This window comes from Humulus lupulus, chromosome 9, assembly GCF_963169125.1.
Source record: "Humulus lupulus chromosome 9, drHumLupu1.1, whole genome shotgun sequence".
Taxonomy (NCBI): domain Eukaryota; kingdom Viridiplantae; phylum Streptophyta; class Magnoliopsida; order Rosales; family Cannabaceae; genus Humulus; species Humulus lupulus.
Genome location: NC_084801.1, coordinates 178,332,651 through 178,354,250, shown reverse-complemented (window position 1 = coordinate 178,354,250; position 21,600 = coordinate 178,332,651). Strand labels below are relative to the sequence as shown.

At 31.9% G+C, this 21,600-nt stretch overlaps 1 long non-coding RNA gene across 1 annotated transcript in view; it reads right to left on the bottom strand.

Moving 5' to 3' along the window:
* Positions 1–1,230: 1,230 nt before the first annotated feature.
* Positions 1,231–21,600, bottom strand: part of LOC133802543 (uncharacterized) — an 86,730-nt gene continuing 66,360 nt past the window's right edge. The window contains exon 2 of the long non-coding RNA XR_009877380.1: positions 1,231–1,698. This is a non-coding gene — a long non-coding RNA (uncharacterized LOC133802543). The remainder of the gene's footprint in view (positions 1,699–21,600) is intronic.

Genomic DNA, 21,600 nt, shown 5'->3' with positions numbered 1-21,600 from the left:
TGATTTCAATTGCATTTTTGGACTTATTAATCACCAAAAAAAAAATATTACAAGCAAAATTAACTCTTATTTAATAAAGGAAAGGCTGATAAAATTACATCAAGTTTGACTACTAGTTAATGTTCAATTTTCGTTTATATTTTACCGTAATATTGTGTTGTAAAAAATCATCTATATCAGCACTTTCGACATACCAACATAGGCGAATCTGCTAAGAAGAACAAGCAGGGTCTATAGATCTGAGTAAAATAGAAAATGAAGTGTTTGAATATTTTATAAAACAAAAAAAGGGAGCAATTTGTAGAACATTAAACTCAACTAATATTCGAAGAAAAAGAACCTACTTAACCATCCATCCAATATTGTTTGTTATGATTGGTTATAATTAATATTTAATTGTATGTAAAAACGTTCCGGCCTTAAAAAAAAAAAGAGAAATGCAAAATAAAACATTGTTTATAGAGTTAAATTTGCTCTAAATCCCTTCAATATAATCATCATATTCGATTTTATCTAAATAAAAATACTTCTTTAAGACTTTTATAATTTCATATATATATAGTTTATTTTTTTTTTTGTTAATTTTAAATTTATATAATAATCTAAAAAATTAATAATAGAAGAACTGTTAATTTATTTGATATTTTTATCAAATTGGATAATTTTATTGATATATGTAATTACAATTTATATATGTATGCATATGAATCATATATAAAAATTTGTGCTATATTTATTTGATATTTGTAATTGTATGTATGAAATGTATATGATACAAATTATATAAATGTAGGAACTGAAAAAATTGATTTATTATGTTATGTGTACTTTTTTAAGTAACTATTGTGATTTATTCATAGTTAATATTCACAAAAAATAGTATTCATAATTTTGATTAAATTTTTAGCATATTATATTAACTTTTTCAAAGAAAAAAAAATTGCACGAACAAATTCCCTTGCTCCGCCACTGCATACCAACAAAGATTTCTATACTCAATTTTACTTATATTCTTAGAAAAATGTTTTTGGTTTCGAACGTAAAATTCTTACAGTCATGTAACTTAATTGGTGCATAATGCGCTATGTAGTCTGTGCTAATTCTACTCTTGGGTTTATCAGCATGTTTACAAAAATGAAAAATAATTCATGCTATACATATTTTATATATTAATTTTCTTAAAAAGAAGTCATTCAAAGTGTTAATTGTTGTGTAAGGAAATCAATCGCAAAGGTGTAATATTAAGACAGTTAACATTATTCAAATATACAAACCTTAAATAAAAGAGTTATCTAAGTAATTAATACATATTGCCACTATATAATAATCGATACAATATACTGAAGATCCAAATGAATCCACTGCGAACTCACTCTCAACCTTATAACATGATCAATAAATAAATAATTTCCCAAACAATTATTAATACGCACGTTATGATATCGAACATCTTGATCAGCAGCCTCCTCCTCCCCCACCACAGCCGCCACCACCACCGCCACCGCCACCGCCGTCACCACCGCCGCCACCACAAGCACTTCCACCACCAGTAGTAGTGGCAGCAACATCTGTCATAATAGAAATACCATGATGATGATGATGATGATGATGACGACGATGACCACCAGTAGTAGGACCGGAATGATTATTCCATTTCTTCTTACCTTGGCTCCATGCGCAACCCATGCCAAAAAAAAACTAGTACGTACTCTCTTAATATATATGACTTGTAGTCTTTAGTACTTTATATATATATCGCGCTCTTCTTAATCTTAATATATATATTTATAGCTTTTCCAATTAATGTAGTGTTGATAACAATTACACAATATATGTATATATACTAAGAACTATTTCTTTTGATCTTAATTTTCTTCGAAACTTCACCAGACATATAATTTACATTATATACATGTTTTCGTTCTGGAGTTTAGAAAAGTAAAAAGCGTGAGCGTGTTTAAATACTCGATATTCTCTTTCTTTAACGTTTGAAAGGTGACTATTATTCTAATAAGAATACTAATTATTATTTGCTCCACACGTATTTATATGGATATTATTTGGCCTACGCACAAATGTATAATCAACAACATTTTCTTGATCAATAATATAGTACATTGCATCTTAAACATCCCGATAGCCGGTAATATTCAAATAGTCAATTCATAGGGTAAACGTCAAATTTATTGTCATTAATTCTGATACCAAATGATGATAATGTTATTAATTAAAACTAGTTGAGATCTCTGTTCAAAAGAACGCTCTTATATTACGTTTCTAGAAGTACGTAGATTTTTAATTTTAAAGTAGTAATATATAAACATAGGATGTTGATAGCCAGGCCCACGTAGTCAATTTGGACCCTCATTTGTTCTACTCGCAAATGAACAATGGGCTGATTACAAAGCCCACGAGATATACATTCAGCAGGAAGACACTCAGCTGGAATTGCAAGCAAAGAACGAAAGAAACAGAGAGAGCAGGGGAGAAGTCAAGATGGATGAAAGACTTCGTTATGGTTGGGCAACATTGAATGAGAGAATCCCAAGAGCAACCACTTTTCGGTTACGCCCACTTTAATTTCTTTTTCTTAACGATTGTATTACTCATATATAAGGGTAAAGTATGTAAATCACTACAAGAAAATTGTTTTTTAGCTACCAAATATTATTGGTAGTAAAATATATTACTTTGCTACTAAATTTTAGTAGTGAAATGTCTTCATAGTAAATTCTAAACAAATAAGACCAAATAATTCTACTATCAAAATATTTAGTAGTTAGTTTTCCCTTTAGCAACTAATAATTTTTTGCAGTGAAATATTTATTTTCTTGCTACCAATTTGGCTACTATTTTTCTTTCATAGTAAATTATGGTTTTTAGCAACCAATTTTTAACTACTATTACTATTACAAAAACACTTTTTTATGACATTTTTTTTTGCACTCATCTAAATGCGAGTCCTAAAAATAGCTCCGGGACTTTTTAGGACTTGCGTTGCAAGTTCTTAAATAATTTCTTGTGTCCTAAGAGTTTGAATTCTTTTTAACAAACACCTCCTAAAATTTCTTTTAAGGCTCATGGAGCTAGTCCTAAAAACTATATGTGTCATAAAAGTTTTAATTTTTTTAACAAAAGTTTTATTATTATTTATTAAAAAAAAACAAAAAAAAATCACTCAGCCCCTTTTTCTCTCTCTCTCCTTGGTTCCCCCCCCCCCCCCTCTCTCTCTCTCTCTCGAAGTTCCTTCTCTCTTTCCCTCTCTCTCCTTGTGTCGTCTCTGCCAGGGTCGAACAGCTGCCGTCCCGTCTTTGACCATTGGCACGCGCCACACCATCAGACGTGCCATCTCCTGAAAACCCCAACCCCCGAAGATGGACACCTCACGTGCGGACTAAGGCCCTCAATGAGGAACTCGAAGTTCGGTCGTTCATGGGTTTCTCCCAAATTTTCCAAGCATTTTTCAGCCACCACGAGCTAAACCACTACCACCACCATACTCCTTGCTTCTTGGGCTTCAAGACCCACTAAAAAATCAGACTCAATGGTCACTAGAGTTGGAAGTCAATGCTTGTCAGAATCCATGGTGATTTCCGAACCTTTAAGCGTAGATCCGATTTTTTAGCCAGTTCAAACTAAACCACCACCACCACGACATTTCCCTTGGCTTGGGCTTTAAAACCCAATAGTTTGTTTTCTGAACCACCACCTATGCCGCCACCGCCGCCGACCACCACTGTGCTTTGGGATTCAAAACCCACCAATTAATTTCTTAAAAATAAAAAATATAACTTTTCAAGACTCGCAATGCGAATCCTAAAATCATTCTTTTAGGACTCGCGAGCTTCAGTTTTTAAGACTCTCAAATAGAGGACTCGCAGTAGTGTAGTTTTTCTTTTTTTGCAAATTTGTTTTAGCTACCAATTTTGCTATCATATTTATTTAGTAGCAAAATATTATTTTTTTAACTACCCATTTAGCTACTATTTGTCTTTAGTGCCAAAATAATTTGTTTAGCTACCACTTTATTTAGTTGGAAATTATGTTTTTAGCACCAACTTTTAACTTCAATATTTAATACAAAAATAATATTTGTTTGCGACTAATTTTTTTATAGTAAAACATACATAATATTTTCTAAAGTTTTGTACACTAAATATTTGAATTGTAGCAAACAAAGTATATAATTTGTATTATTGTCTCTTATAACTTCTCTCTCATATATATATATATATGTTATGATGAATTTGAGGAAAAATAACTTGATTACGCATATTTAAGTTGATCAAGACAAATTTGATATACTAATAAAAATAAATGAGTTGGAAGGAGTAAGATTAGGCAAGTGTCACTAAGAAAAGTTGGCAACTAATGTCACTCATGTCAGAACTTAGTTGGAAACTAGTAGCAACAATTATGAATTTTATAAGTTTAACCTATAGTTTAAGAATATTAATTATAACATAAGGTTTGATTAATATTGATGTTCCTATAAATATATTTATTATAACCTAAGGTTTAGATAGAACCATTAAGAGCATGACACTTGTCATAATCATGTTTATTTATGGATTTAAGTATTTTTTGTAGAGTCCAAGAACTTTACTTAGCTAGTTAGATGGTAGTATAATAGCAATAGTAGTATTATTGTTATAACTGTGGATTTTGGTTAAGACCGAGATTTATTTGGACACTCATAGTAACACTTGTAGATTTTCTAAGTTTAACCTATAGTTTAAGAATATTAATTTTAAACTAAGGTTTGATTAATATGACTGATATTGAGGGCAATATTTATTATATTATAAGGTTTAGATAAGACCCAATAAGATAATAGCACATGTCATGTGTATGTTTAATGATAATTAAGCATTTTTTAGAAATAAGTTTATTAAGAGTAAAATTTGAATATCCTAGGGTCAGTCAGCAACTTTGAAAACGTTAGAGGGCTTAGTCAAGGCTGTTTACTCAATTCATATTAAGCTAAAAATGTGTAATTTCGTGCTTAAATATTCAGTGTATGCCGATATATCGCAGCTATAGGGGGTGATATATCGCAGTACGGGGATACGAAAAACATGAAACGTCGCACAATTGCCTCGGGCATACTGGCCCAGGCGATATATCGCCTACAGGGGGCGATATATCACCTCCTTCAGGGCATTTTGAAACTTTTTGAAAATGACCTCCATTCAAATCTTCAACCTCTTGATAAGTCCAGCATCTTTCTGAACGAGTCTTCAGCCTCTATTGAACGATAATTCAAATATTTTTCACTTAAAAGCCATTATTTTTATTCAAGTTAAATGAAGATCTTTTCATTCCTAAACTCTATAAATAGGACCTAGTACCCAGGCATTTATTCATCTATTAAGCTAAGTTCAGAGGCTGCAAGTTGCTAGGTTAATATATTGAGAGTGTAAACACTTGGGTTGGGAATTATAAGCTTTATCATTATAAGCTTACCAAACACTTGGGAAGTAAGGTTTATAGCATTTCGGTTCAAGGTTTAGATTGGCTATAGAAGCATTCAAGGTATTCCACACTCTAGTTCATTTGGTATTATTTTCTTTAAGTTCTTATAGTCTTCTACTCAACATTCTAACCTTATTCTTTATTCTTGGTTAGGAAACCTAAGGTCTTGAACATAAGTTTTTGGTAAGTATATTCTCAATGGTATAGTTCTTCCATTCTTTTCATCTCATTCTCTTTAGTATACTCACTCTCCCATTTATGGTTTTTAGGAGTGTTCCAAAGTCCCAACTCTGTTCTCATATCCCGGTAATTTTGGTAAGGAAAATAGGATAGGATTTATGTGTTATATGATTTTATATGTTGTCTTATGAATTTGTGTTATGTAATATGCTATGTTAAGTATGTTTGTAGACTTGGGCATATGACCTATACAACTAACAAGCCCCAATAAATTATGAGCATATGACTTGCTTAGCTAGCAAGCTCCACTAATCTAATGGGCATATGACTTGTTTAGTTTATGGGACCCCAAGTAATAATGGCCATTATAGTATGTATGTGACATGAGTGTTATGATATGTTTTATGTTTCTTTATGAAATTTATGTATATGGTTTATGTGTTAGATTTTCCTTGCTGGGCATTAGGCTCACTCCTTTTTGTTTATATGTGCAGGAAAATAGCTTTAGTGGCGGGAAAGGTTCTTGGAAGCTTGGGGATGTGTGTTGAGGCGGAATGGAATCGAAGGGCCGAGAGTTCGATTCGAGGATGAAGTTTCTTAACTTATGGTTTATATGTATTTTTCTGCATTTTTCTGCATTTTTCTATGTAATCAATTAAGTTATGTTTTCCTTTTTAAACAATGGGATCCCATATCCTAACTTAAATTTGATGTAAGTTTAACATTTATTTTTACAAGTTTTTTTTAATAAAGTTATGATCATTTTACTTGTAAGTTTTATTAAGGATTAGTGTCTATGGATAGTTTTCGTTAATGGTCCAAAGTTTAGAGTAGCTTGGTCATTACATTTTTAAATAAAAGAAAGATCTAAAAACTCTAGAACCTTCCAGAACCATTAAGAGCATGACACTTGTCATAATCATATTTATTTAAGGATTTAAGTATTTTTAAATAAAATAAAGATCTAGAAACTCTAGAACCTTCTAGAACCATTAAGAGCATGACACTTGTCATAATCATGTTTATTTAAAAATTTAAGTATTTTTTGTAAATAAAAGAAAGATCTAGAAACCCTAGAACATTCCAAAACCATTAAGAGCATGACACTTGTCATAATCATGTTTATTTAAGGATTTAAGTATTTTTTTAATAGGATAGTTTCACTTCTCAAACTCTATAAAAAGGACCTAGTGCTTAGCTATTTTCTTCATTCTTCAAGCTGTGTTCAGAGCCTTCAAGCTGCTAGGATTTCTATAGAGAGATACACTTGGGTTTTGGGATAAAAGCTTTATAAACACTTGGGTAGTGAGATAAAGTGTGTTTTCCATATTGAAGTGTAGATCGGTTCTAGTTCATCCAAGGTAATATTATTCATAAGTTTTATCCTTTATGATTCCTTAGTTTTCCTTAAGTTTCTTTCAGATCCTAACTTCTATTTATGGTTTTGTGGTTAGGTGTTTAAGTTCTTTAATCTAAGGCTCTTCTCGGTAAGTTTCCTCTTTGATGGTTTAGTTTTCTTTTTCATCTCTTTTCTTTAGAAACTCACCATTTTTACTTTTGGTTTTACGGTGTTCTAATCCCGCTCTTGTTCTCAAATATCCCGATTTTGGTAAGGAAAATAGGATAGTTTTTTATATGCTTATATGTTATGATATGTTTATGTTATAATATAATATGTTATGTTATGATATATATGAATATGTCTTGTAGTCTTTGGGGCTCATAGTTGCTTAGCTAGCAAACCTCAATGTATTTTGAGGCTTGTAGTTGCTTAGCTAGCAAACCCTAATGTTTTTATGTTGTTTGGGGCTCATAGTTGCTTAGCTAGCAAGCCTCAATGTATTTTGAGGCTCATAGTTGCTTAGCTAGCAAACCCCAATGTTTACCATGGACATGGGTTAGAGTTGAGATATATGTTGTATAGTATATGTTTTCATATAGTCTTATGTTTATGTTTTATGATTGATTAGTAGATTTTCCTTGCTGGGCATTAGGCTCACTCCTTTATTTTTTTAGTGTGATGCAGGAAAATGATTATGGAGGTGGAAGGATTCTTGGTAGCTTGGCTTGTGTGTGTAAGGATGAAGGGATTCAATGGACTGCGTGTCGATCGATTTTATTAAAGCTGTGTTTTTATGTTTTATTAAAAAATGGGTACCCATACCACATTTTATATTTTACTTTGTAATTTGCATAATATTTATGTTGGAGTTTTAATAAAGTTATTATTATTTCTTATGTACGTTTTCTTCAAAGTAGTAGCTATGTCTAGTAGTTTTAATGGTCCAAGGTCTTAGAAATAGTTGGGTCATTATAGTTGGTATTAGAGTGACGGTCCATTTGCATGAAGTTCTCCTTGATACACACGCTAAAGTTACGAATCTAACCGCCAATGTAAGTGTTTATGTTATAGTTGTTATGATTATGTGTTTAGATAACGTTTAGCCCTTATGTTTTCAGTTAAGAATATTTGTAAATTAGTTTATTTTATTTATTATTTTTGCTTTTATGATTGTATTTAGTGAAAACCTTTTTCCAAATAAATATCATTGTTATTTTTGAATGACATGTATGAGTTTGATTTTCTTTTGCAATCATAATAAATAATGACCAAATTCGATGAGGGTGGATACAAATCAATGAACCGGGTTCTATATTGAGAGTTAGGGGGCCATTTTAATTTGATGGTTTTACAAAATTAATATATCACTACTACAAAAAAAGCGAGTCCTAAAAAGGTTTTTAGGACTCGCAAAGCGCGAGTCCTCTATTTGAGAGCCTTAAAAAGTGAGGTTTTTTAGGACTCGCGTTGCAAGTCCTAAAAAGTCTTATTTTTAATTTTTTTTAAAACTTAATTGATAGCCAAAGCTCCCGCCGGAGCTCCAACGTTAACGGCGGCGCCACCACCCCATGGTGGTGGTTCGGGAAAATGATCAATCCTTTAGTGGGTTTTGATGCCCAAAGCACAAGGGATGCACTAGTGGTGTTCGTTTGGGTCGGGGGTGGCTCGAGGCGATTAGAAAACATGTGGAAGAGTTTGGGAAAAATAGCACCACCGCGACTTCGAACAACTTTAGGTGGAGGAGGGTGGTGCGTGAGGGGCTGGGCTCGCGGGGGTTGAAGGTCGCCGACCTTCTGCGTCCATTGCGCCGGTGGCCGGAGCGCCGCTGTCCATGGCTTGGTTGTGGAGTTCGTGAGAGAGAGAGAGACAGAGAGAGAAATGGGGGAAGAGAGCAAGGAGAGAGAGAGAGAGAGAGAGAGAATGGGCTGTTGTGTTATATTTTTCTTTGTGAGGTTATAAATAATAAAATTTTAGTTAAAAAAATAGGAGGGAATTTGTAATTTTTTAAAATTTAAACTTTTAGGACACGCATAAGTTTTTAGGCCTAAAATTTTAGTTAAAAAACTAGGAGGGAATTTGAAATTTTTTAAAATTCAAACTTTTAGGACACACATAAGTTTTTAGGACTCGCAAAAAACATTCATTTAGGCTCGCAACTTTAGTTAAAAAAAATAGGAGGAAATTTGAAATTTTTTAAAATTCAAACTTTTAAGACACACATAAGTTTTTAAGCCTAAAATTTTAGTTAAAAAAATAGGAGTAAATTTGAAGTTTTTTAAAATTCAAACTTTTAGGACACACATAAGTTCTTAGGACTCTTAATGCAAGTCCTCAAAACATTCTTTTAGGCTCGCAATTTTAATTAAAAAAATTGGAGAGAATTTGAAAATTTTTAAAATTCAAACTTTTAGGACACACATAAGTTTTTAGGACTCGCTGAAAACATTGTTTTAGGACTCGCAATTTTAGTTAAAAAAATGGAGGGAATTTGAAATTTTTTAAAATTCAAACTTTTAGTACACACATAAGTTTTTAGGACTCGCGGGAGGTGTTTGTTTAAAAAAAATCTCAAACTTTTAGGACACACATAGTTTTTAGGACTCTCTCCGCGAGCCCTAAAAGAAATTCTTTGCATGTCCTAAAAAGTCCAGGAGTTGTTTTTAGGACACGCATCTAGGTGAGTGTCCTAAAAGAGTGTTTTTGTAGTAGTGTGTAATATTATTAACTTACATCGTAATAAAGTTTGTAACATCATCGTGTGGAGGTTTTCTAATTGGATCGAGCCAGAAGCATGTATCATGCAATGGATCATCTATTACCAGCATCCAATGATAGCTATTGATCACATAAATAGATTATTATATAAATATATGTATACATATATTTTATAGAAAAAAATAGTCTTTTAAATTAATCATACCCTATATTAATAGGGAGCAAGGAAAGTTGCATTGTCTCTGCTCCTACTAATCAGTCTGCTACTAATTCTACATTTTTTAGTATATTGGAACTCGGCAGAGAAGCCCAAGTTGGATAAAAAAATGAAAATATTGTCCTCGATTTGACTTTTCCAGCATTTGATGTAAGATCCTAAATATTATAATGTTACAAATTGAAATAATGCTAATGATAAGGTCATTTCTATATTAATAGCAGTTTTAACTTAATTTCATGTCTCTACAACATATTTTCTACATTACATTTTATGATGATAAATCTGGCATTTTGATGACAAGTGTAGTTTATGAATCATAGGTTGAAAAAGACTCGCTGAGATAAGGTTAAAATGAAGTTTTTGAAGCATTCTAGGCTTTCGGGATTGAAATGTTGAAGTGGCGGCAGCGTACAAGCCTTCTAAGGTCGAGAAATGAAGAAATTGAAGATAGGCCGCGACTCATAAAATTCAGGGCGCGACACTTTAATCGGAATTGATGTTTCAGTTTTTTTTGTTTCAGACAAGCCGCTGCTCAGTTTTTTCAGGCTGCTACCCAGTTTTTTCAAGCTGCTGCCTGCGTGACCAATTTTTGCACATATTTTGTTTTAGACCGTGGCTTGCGACGTCGTTTTTAGATTTTTCATTACTTTTTAATTAGAATTTAAATTGACACTATAAAATATTATTAGGATTAATTTTAGATGAGGTTTTTTATTACGGTTTAGGAGAGAAAAAGACTCAGAAATGGCTGGAGAGAAGACTACAACACTATTGTTCATCAATCTAATTTCTTTTCTTCTCTTAATCTCTTTAATTTTAATTATAATTATGTTTGTGATTATGATTACTATTATGGAGTAGGTTCTTTTTAGGTTAAGGGATAATTCAAAACCCAAGACATGAATTCTTGATTGTTGATAATGAATATTATTCTTTAATTTATCTCAATATTAAATTGTTTCTATTTTTCTAATTGAATGTTATGAATTTTGTGATTTCTGTTAGGAATGAATTTCCTAATACGCAGCGGAATGGTGGTGGGGTTGGCCCAGTGTACAACAAAATTTTGTAACATATTTAAACTACCTTTAAATATGTGGATCCATTAATATACATACATTAATCATAAGCAAGATAATAATAGAAATCATACATCTTGAAGCCTATCAAGTGTCCTTGCTATCTTTTCGTATTTAGAACGATCTTCCTATCCAAGCCGCTCCCACGTACTTACACCAAGATCTTCCAAAGCGTTCTCTACACCTCAAGAAGTGTGTGGGCACTTAGAGAATGAAGGATAGTTTATTTATGATTCTACTTGATGTACTCAACACATGAGATCAAGAGAATAGGCCTGAGAATTGGTTCTTTATTTTTTAGGGAGAGAAAACTATCGTTCTATTTTCACAAAACGAATGTTCTGAGTTGTCTCACATATCTAAATATTTTTCTGATTAGTCATACTTAAAAGAAATTATTCAAATTTTTTTTAAAAAAAATCTGTAACAATTTTACAATTTACTTTTTAATTAAGGGTAGGTAACTATTTGGTACCTGTATTTTTGCAAAGTATCATTTTAGTACCCTCTGTTTTCAATAATGCTCATATGGTGCCCTGTATTTTAAAATTGTACATATTTGGTACCCTAAACTCAAATTTAATTAATAAAATTTTATCAATTTAATCAAACTGCTGTCAATTATTAAGTTCTAAATTTAAATTTAATTACTTAATTACATATAACTGATGACAGTTTGATCATATTGACAAAATTTTATCTATCAAATCTGAGTCTAGGGTATCAAATATGTATAATTTTAAAATACATGGTACTATATGAGCATTATTGAAAACAGATGGTACCAAAATGATACTTTGCAAAAACATAGAGTAATAAATGAGTAAATTCCCTTTAATTAATTATTAATGAAAAAATCCAAAAACCATTTTTTGAATTATCCATTAATTAATTAATTAATTAATTAATTAATTAAAATTGAAAATCTTATCCTGGAAATTTGCCCTACACGCCACACAAAGTCCATGGACTGTGTGTGCACGTGTAGCCTCCCTAATTTTAGGGATATTTGTTTTTCAATTTTTATTTAATTATTTATTCAAATTGCTTTGTCAGATAAGATCTAACAACCTGATAACTAATTCAAGTTTGAATTCAAATTTAAATTAATTATCAAATATAAGTAATTATTTGAATAAATATTAATCTTTTAAATTCAAATCTAATTTGAACTTATCATATTATTATTCAAATAAAGATATTTAATTAATTCTACCAATTAATTAAATCCAATATTTTCGAAAATAAATATTTAATTTATTATAATTTCGAAAATTATAATTAATTATTTAATTAAATTTCAAAATTAATTTAATTATTTAATATAATTTCGAAAATTATACAATAATTAAATATTAATTAATTTTGTTAACTACGACTAATTTGTAATTAATTAATTAATCGCTATTATCATATAATTGCATATTTGGCTTGAAGAACAAATTTCTTCTTAAATATGTCTTTAAATTATTTTTCTCGTCATATCAGCTCTTACCTTGAACATTGTTGATAGAGCCGCTATGGAGACCTATGGACCTATAATTCCAAGCTCCAATAAATTTGAGATTATTAATTAAACTCTTTAATTAAATAATCTTAATTTATTAATCTCATGATTATTCCACTATAAATATGAGACTGCACTCTTGTAATTATAGACATTTCTTTTACTGAGTACTTTATAATCATAAAGCGTCCATTGAGATAATAATTGCATACAACTTGACCCTCTAATAATGGTTCATAATTAATCGGGAATAAAATTACCGTTTTACCCTTTTAATTATCTCTTGTTTCCTTAAGTACCATTGCCTCTACTAGTGAAGGTTAATTCATAACTAAATTATGAATTTGAGCTCAATAACCTTTCAGTCCCAAAAGTCAACCCTTAAGAGAGCCATCATTCAATCTCTTGCGAGAAGGCATAGATTCCATATCTGTATACTATGTCTCCAGCCATCTACATTAATGAGTTCCCAAAACAAAATTTTCTAGCCTGATCATTCTGACAGACCCTAACAAGTGAATCAAAGAACTCATATAACATAAACAGGAGTTCATAGTAACTTCAGGATTAAGATCTATTTGTATATGATCATCGGTTGATATATTTAATTAATACTTCGAAACGGTATTTAACTAAGTATTAATAAACATATCTGATCCAGTTCTATATATTCTCTAATATATAAAGCATCTCCACTAAAGTGTCTTACCACACTAGTAATCCGGATCTAGATCACTTGTATTCATAATACTAATGGACCGTACTTGCAGTAATTAATCTAAAGATTCCATAACTTTATTTTACTGCAAACTATTCAAGTTCATTTATCTCAAACACAATCCTCTCGTACCAATACGTGTTTGAGATCACATGTATGAACTTAGGAATTTTCCTGATATTTACATAATATTATCACAGAATAATATAGTCCATAAAATATATGCATAACAAATTCAATTTATTTATTTATTTCATAAAACAATGTCTACTACATATGCTTTCAGGGCACATTTCCAACAATTTCTTGTTAGGTGGCCAACTAATTAAGGTTTTACATTATTCAATTGTCATCTTAGAATTACTACTTACCTAATAGTTTAGGATTCTAAGTGTATGTGATTAATTGCAATTGATAGTGATGTCAAAAGAATTGTTGATTGTGATGAAAAATAGAACATAGGTTAAATGAATTATATGCTTCATTAATTTACTGCCTAGATTAACCTGTTTCCATAGGACTTAATGCTTTATCTAAGTTAAATAGATTGTATGCTTCATAAATCTATTGATTAGTTAAAAGAGTTAATTATTGAGCGCTTCGCCTTGATTACTTATAATAAGGAGACTGGGATAATTGACTACTTCAACGTTATCTGCGGGGTTAATAGTTTAATTGAGAAATTGGAATAATATTTATTATTAGTGATTAGGAATGATTGTTGAGGGTGGATATTAATCTTTAACTGTTTCTTAATATCGTAATATCAATCTTTATTTGATTTCTAGTTTATGTTATTTAATTTTGAGTTAAAAATCAAAATCTCATTTTTAAGTTTTAGTGTTAAATATTGAATTATAAAGTGAACGATAGTCCTCGTGGGTTCGACCTATGCTTGCTATTATACTAAAATAATTGGAAGTATTGAAAGAAAAATCATTGTTAAATTTGTTGTGGTATACAACACACATCAAATTTTTGGCGTCGTTGCCGGGGACTATATTTATTTTCTTTATTATTCAAATTATTTAGTTGTGACAAATTAATTTTTACTGTGGAAATTTCAGGTGTATATGTCCGGTGAAGACAATACCCAAGAAAGCTTATTTAGGCTTAAACAATATCTTGAGTCATTGTCAGCTTCTCGTTCTTCAAGGACTATCACCAATAATCCACTATTTCAACGTCTTGCTCCACAAGTCAATCCAGTTAAAGTGTCATTACCGTCTGACAACGAATCTGATTCTGATGATTCAGTTCGATCCTATAGAACAATGGCCCAGCAAAGGACATTGAAAAAGTTCGCAGCACCAGATCTTGACCAACAACTGCTTTGCATCCAGTATCTACATTTGGATGTGTAACTTTGAGTTGAAGTCGGGCCTCATCCACTTATTACCTTCTTTCCATGGGCTGCCCGGTGAGGACTCGAATAAACATTTGAAGGAGTTTCATATTGTTTATTCTATAATGAAACCTGCTGCAGTGACTGAAGAACAAATTAAGCTGCGAGCTTTTCCTTTCTCCCTGAAGGATGCAGCTAAAGAGTGGTTGTACTATCTTCCACCTGGTACTGTTGAAACATGGAATGCTATGAAGACTATGTTCCTGGAATGATATTTTCCAGCATCTAAAGTTGGAAGCATCAGGAAAGAGATCTGTGGTATAAGGCAATATATAGGAGAGTCTTTGTATGAATATTGTGATAGATTTAAGCGGTTGTGTGCTAGTTTCCCTCATCATCAGATAAGTGAACAGCTCCTCATTCAGTACCTTTATGAAGGATTACAATCACTGGATAGGAGTATGATTGATGCAGCCAGTGGGGGTGCACTAGTTGATAAGACTCCCACTGCAGCCAGGAGCCTGATTTCTAATGTGGCTGCTAACTCACAATAGTTTGGCATTCGCCAAGATCCTACTCCACCACCCAAATTAGCTAATGTAGTGAGCACCTCTAATGCTAATCAGCTTGGTCAATAATTGGCCCAACTAACTGCAGTGGTACAACAACTTGCTTTAGGCCAACAGGTGCGGCCATGCAGAATATGTCAGGTTGTGGGGCATGCTATTGATACTTGCCCTACTTTATTTGAGGGAGAAACTGAGGGTGGTCAATTACGTCAGATGTACTATGAACCCTTTCCACAAACTTATAATCCTGGCTGGTGTGATCATCCAAATCTTCGTTATGGGAATCAACAACAAGTTGCTCCACAGTCTACATCTGCGAGACCAACTGGTTTCACTTTGCAATAGCGGTCTCAACAGAATTTTGTACCTAGACCATCACAAGCACTGCAAGCTGCTCCACCACCGAGTACAAAACCCTCTACTGAAGATTTAATCAATGCAATTGCTACAAATATGCTTCAGTTTCAGCAAACTACCCAAACGTCCATATAAAGTTTGGAGAATCAGGTGGTACAACTAGCGGCATCATATAACAGGTTTGAAGCTCGTCTTTCTAATAAATTGCCTTCACAACCTGAGAGGAATCCCAAGGAGAATGTAAGTGCGCTAACACTGCAAAGTGGTATACAATATGAGCCACCCACGCAACCTTTATCGCCAGCTTCAGTGCAAAAGCAAGTAGTAGACAACTCCATCCATGATGAACCATCAATGCAAAAAAGTCACATAAACCAACTATGCCAACCTATGTCACTCGTCCGCCTTTTCCAAGCAGACTGAAAAAGTTTAAGAAAAAGGAACCTGAAAAGGAAATTCTTGAGACTTTTCGCAAAGTTGAGGTAAACATTCCATTACTTGATGCAATTAAACAAGTGCCACGTTATTCTAAATTTTGAAAGAGTTGTGCACTAATAAGTGTAAGTTGAGGGGTAATGAAAAAGTAATTGTGGGGGAGAACGTCTCTGCTGTTCTCCAAAAGAAGTTGCCACCAAAATGCAAGGATCCTGGAACCTTTAAAATTCCTTGTATGATTGGGAATAAAAGGATTAATGTCATGTCATATTCATCATATGCTTCTTTAAATCTTGGGCCACTAAAGGAGACAGGAGTTATTGTTCAGTTGGCAGATCGCACTAATGTTTATCCTTTAGGGGTAGTTGAAGATGTGTTGGTAAAGGTTGATGGACTTGTCTTTCCAGCAGATTTCTATATACTTGAAATAGGGGATGCATCAATACCCAATCCGACTCCAGTTTTATTTGGGAGGCCATTCTTGATGACAACAAATACAAAGCTGGATGTTAGAGCAGGAACATTGACAATGGAATTTGATGGTGAAGTTATCAAATTCAATGTGTTTGATTCTCCTGGTAAGATCAAAGGGAAGGAGGCTTCATTGAAATACCCAACATAAAGATCTTAAGCGCGGCATTCAGTCAAGCTAATGGCGTTAAGCAAAGCGTACTTGAGGGAGTTTTCTTTTCCTTATCTTTCGTTTTATTTTCATTGAGGACAATGTATTGTTTAAGTGTGGGGGAAGGGAACAATTTCATTTTTTCTGCAGTTGGTTTTATTTTTTCTGTTTTCGTATTTTTATTTAGTTTATTTTATTTTATTTTTGTGTGTGTGTGTTTTCTTGTGTTGGTATTGTTGAAAGCATTGGTCGATGATGAAACTTTGAATTGTGCTTAAAGTGATGTTAGACAATGCAGAATTTTGTATGATTTGTGTGCTTGACTCCTATGTGAATTGCTATTTTGATTTATGTTGTTTTTCACTCTATGCACGATTGAATTCACCACTTGAATGTATTGGAAAAAATAAAGATTTATGCTTGTTGAAAAAAAATTTGATGTCCCAACCACTCTAGAAATCATTGATCAATTGTTTGAGGCGAAATCATAAGTACACATTATTAGGAAGATGATTAAGGCAGTTCTTTGGATCGTTTGGGCCGTTCAAGCCAACCTATTATATGATAATCCCTAGTTTCCCATGTTTGAGCCATGACGACTGTTTCTTTTCTTCTATGAACTGAAATTTTTGACCCTATACCTCTTTGAAAAATATTTCTTTTTGTAACCCATTGCACCATGGTTATATATATATATATTTATGATTTTTGATCTTGTGGAATGGTTTGTTAAAAAAAAAAAAGGGAAACACTTATGGGTTATTTGTTTGGTTGTAATTTGTGTATGATCTCTATTTCTCTCCTTGAAATATTAAAAGAAAAAAGAAAAAAAAATTATTTGCAATGAAAAAAAATTCTTATATGCAAATTTTGCAAAAGTATAAGTGTGGGGGAAATAGTGAGATCATTATGGAAAGAAGAGTAAGAAAAAAATAGGTATTTCTTGAATTGTATGGGAAATTTGGGGCAAGTTCAAAGAATGGAATTGATGTATGCTATGGTGTGTTTTGAGCTTAAATGTATCTTTCTCAACTACCCTTAACCTTAGCCTTACATTACAAGCCTATAAAGACCTTTTGATTTTTGATCATTGTGTGTTTATATTAGTAGAGAATGATTGGTTAATGTCTATGGAGTGGATGCTTTGTATTGAAAAACATTTTGGTATATAGGGACTGATTTAAAAGAAAATGATTTGGCAAGTATAGATTAAATTTGATGCATTTGAGTTGGTGTTGTGATTAAGTACTTAGTAAATTATTTTTGAAAATCAAATAGTAAATTACATATGGAGTTGAAATTCTAAAGAGTATGAAAATCTGAATTGTTTTGGCATTACTTATTTGTGTGACTCTCAGAGACATTCAAGCTTTTGTCAAGACCTTTGTTTAGTGAGTCTAGATTAGTTTGTATTATTTTCATTTTTAGTTTTGTTATTTTAGTGTTTTGCTAAGGGACTAGCAAAATTCAAGTGTGGGGGAATTTGATAAGGTCATTTTTATATTAATATTTGATAAGCTTTTCCATGCTTTGATGGTGTTATGATAGCATTTTTAGTAGTTTTAACTTAATTTCATGTCTCTACAACATATTTTCTACATTGCATTCTATGATGATAAATATGAAATTTTGATGGCAAGTGTAGTTTATGAATCATAGGATGAAAAAGACTCACTGAGATAAGGTTAAAATGAAGTTTTTGAAGCATTCTAGGCTTTTGGGATTGAAATGTTGAAGTGGCGGCAGTGTACAAGCCTTCTAAGGTCGAGAAATGAAGAAATTGAAGATAGGCCGCGGCTCATAAAATTCAGGGTGCGACACTTTAATTGGCATTGACGTTTCAGTTTTTTCTGTTCCAGACAAACCGCTGCTCAGTTTTTTCAGGCCGCTGCCTAGTGAGTCCGGCTGTTGCCCAGTTTTTTCAGGCTGCTGTCTGCGTGACCAATTTTTGCACATATTTTGTTTTAGGCCGCGCGCGCGAATTTTCCAGGTTGCGGCTTGCGACGTCGTTTTCAGAATTTTCATTACTTTTTAATTAGAATTTAAATTGATACTATAAAAGATTATTAGGGTTAATTTTAGATGAGGTTTTTTATTACGGTTTAGGAGAGAAAAAGACTCAGAAAAGGGCTGGAGAGAAGACTAGAACACTATTGTTCATCAATCTAATTTCTTTTCTTCTTTTAATCTCTTTAATTTTAATTATAATTATGATTACTATTATGGAGTAGGTTCTTTTTAGGTTAAGGTTTAATTCAAAACTTAAGACATGAATTCTTGATTGTTGATAATGAATATTATTCTTTAATTTCTCTCAATATTAAATTGTTTCTATTTTTCTAATTGAATGTTATGAATTTTGTGATTTCTTGTTAGGTGGCCAACTAATTAAGGTTTTACATTATTCAAATGTCATCTTAGAATTACTACTCACCTAATAGTTTAGGATTCTAAGTGTATGTGATAAATTGCAATTGATAGTGATGTCAAAAGAATTGTTGATTGTGATGAAAAATAGAACATAGGTTAAATGAATTATATGCTTCATTAATTTACTGCCTAGATTAACCTGTTTCCATAGGACTTAATGCTTTATCTAAGTTAAATAGATTGTATACTTCATAAATCTATTGATTAGTTAAAAGAGTTAATTATTGAGCGCTTCGCCTTGATTACTTATAATAAGGAGACTGGGATAATTGACTACTTCAACGTTATCTGCGGGGTTAATAGTTTAATTGAGAAATTGGAATAATATTTATTATTAGTGATTAGGAATGATTGTTGAGGGTGGAGATTAATCTTTAACTGTTTCTTAATATCGTAATATCAATCTTTATTTGATTTCTAGTTTATGTTATTTAATTTTGAGTTAAAAATCAAACTCTCATTTTTAAGTTTTAGTATTAAATATTGAATTATAAAGTGAACGATAGTCTTCGTGGGTTCGACTTGTGCTTGCTATTTTACTAAAATAATTGGAAGTATTGAAAGAAAAATCATTGTTAAATTTGTTGTGGTATACGACACGCATCAGTTATCAAGAGCATGATGTAAAAGTCATAAGAAAATTTTCTTACCTGATATAAAAAGATATACAGGGGGCTTCAATTTCCACCGTTGTGGTGAAATGAATTACATCCCCAGGTCCAATATACAAATCTTCATCATGGCCAAAAAATTTGTGATCCATTTTAACACAAATGTTGTTTAAAGGATCACGAAATTGAACACTTAGCAATATAGCTTTTATGCTCTTGGGAATGTTTAGGCATATCAAACTTAATTGGAGACTTTTGCACATTCTTTGAACTGTTGTACCATTTTTAGATGAGTGTTCATTTTTTTCCATATTGTTGATTGCCTAAAACATTATTCATTAAACAATAATTACTTATAAGTAATAGAAAGAAAAAAAATAATTCTAAAAAATTGAACTAAATAATGTTTTTATTACCTCATAATCAGCAAAAATGATTAAGTGTTTCGGCCATGGAACAAAACTTTCGACGACATCTTTTACAAAGATTAAATCACCACGGACGCGGATAAGGAGATGAGCTTTTTCATTAAAACATTCAAGTACATGTACTCATACATTGTCTTTTGCCAATTTTCTTCCATTTACTTCTGTGGCAGCTACAATTTGACCAATAGCAACCACATCACCATCTTGCAATTTTAATCTATACTTTTTGTCCGACAAAAAAATTCAAATAAATATAAAAATTATAGTACTATTATTATTATAAATTTAAAAATTAATAAAACCATTGATGGTGGCATCGTCGATTGTTGTGATGGATTTGAATCAATTTGTTGATTTGTCTCTTTATTTGAAGATGATTGCAAATCACGTTCTTCCAAGAATTTTCTATGTAATAATTCAAATCGCTTGTCCACTTTTTCTTTAATATTTTTTTCAATAACGTCATCTTTTTCACTGGTAAAATCTTTGATGATTTTTTCTAATTTCGCAAAGCATCGGTCTTCATGCTATTTAGATTTAGACGATAACTCAGTTAGTAACTTTTTTCCAAGGACAGGTCCAAAACCTCTTAACCAGCCATATTTATCTTCACCTAGAACCTGTCTATAAATAGCAGCTTTATCCACCATTATTAATGTTCCATCTTCAAGCTGATTAAGTTGATCTTGCCGTAACTCAATCATCTCTTTCTATAAAGATAAAAGAACTATGTTATATGTAAAATCCATATTTAGAAATTTAAAATTTGACAAATATTTTTTATTTAGTGTGTTTATTTTCAGTTTTATAAAGAAAAATATAATTGATTTTATTGCTATTAATTTATGATATTTCTTATATATTAGGTTTGTATTTTTGGTAAGAATAAAGTCTATTTATTCTCAATATCTTTTTAGACTTTATTTTCTTTCCAAATTTAACTAATTTAGTCTTTGTTTTATAGCTAACCGAATATATCTCTAGACAACTCTCAATCAGCAAGGAACGGGTAACTACTCAAAGTTAGTCAAATAATGAACTTGACCATGAACAAGTCCAGATTCGTATAGTTTCCTAGTGTGTGTTGTGCGTCTAGAATTGTGTAAAGCTGACTTTGGGTAAGTATTTTATGTATAAATACGAACCAAAGCATCAGCCCTAAGCATCTCTTTCCACTCCTTAATTTCTTATACTTTTGGCAGAGTGTGTTTCTTTTGTAATGGAAAGTTGTTTTGCTATTCCTTGGTTATTTTATGTCTTTGTAATTGCTTACGTGTTGAGTAAAATCTCAAAGAGAAGATTGTGAAGTACAACCTTTGGGAGAAGGTTCATCAAAGTCTTGCATCAGGAGGAAGCAATCATTCATCAATAAGTGGAGGTACTACTATCTGAGCTCCATGCTTTCCAGCACTCTGCTGCCTAATCTGATATCCTGCGCTCTCAACAACAAGAGCCTTCCCTACCACCTGAACATAGGTAGAGACTTCATGCACTGGGGCAACTCTAATGCCCTGAGCTATTTCGGGATTCAACCCCTGCATAAACTTTTCTTTCCGAGCTACATCGG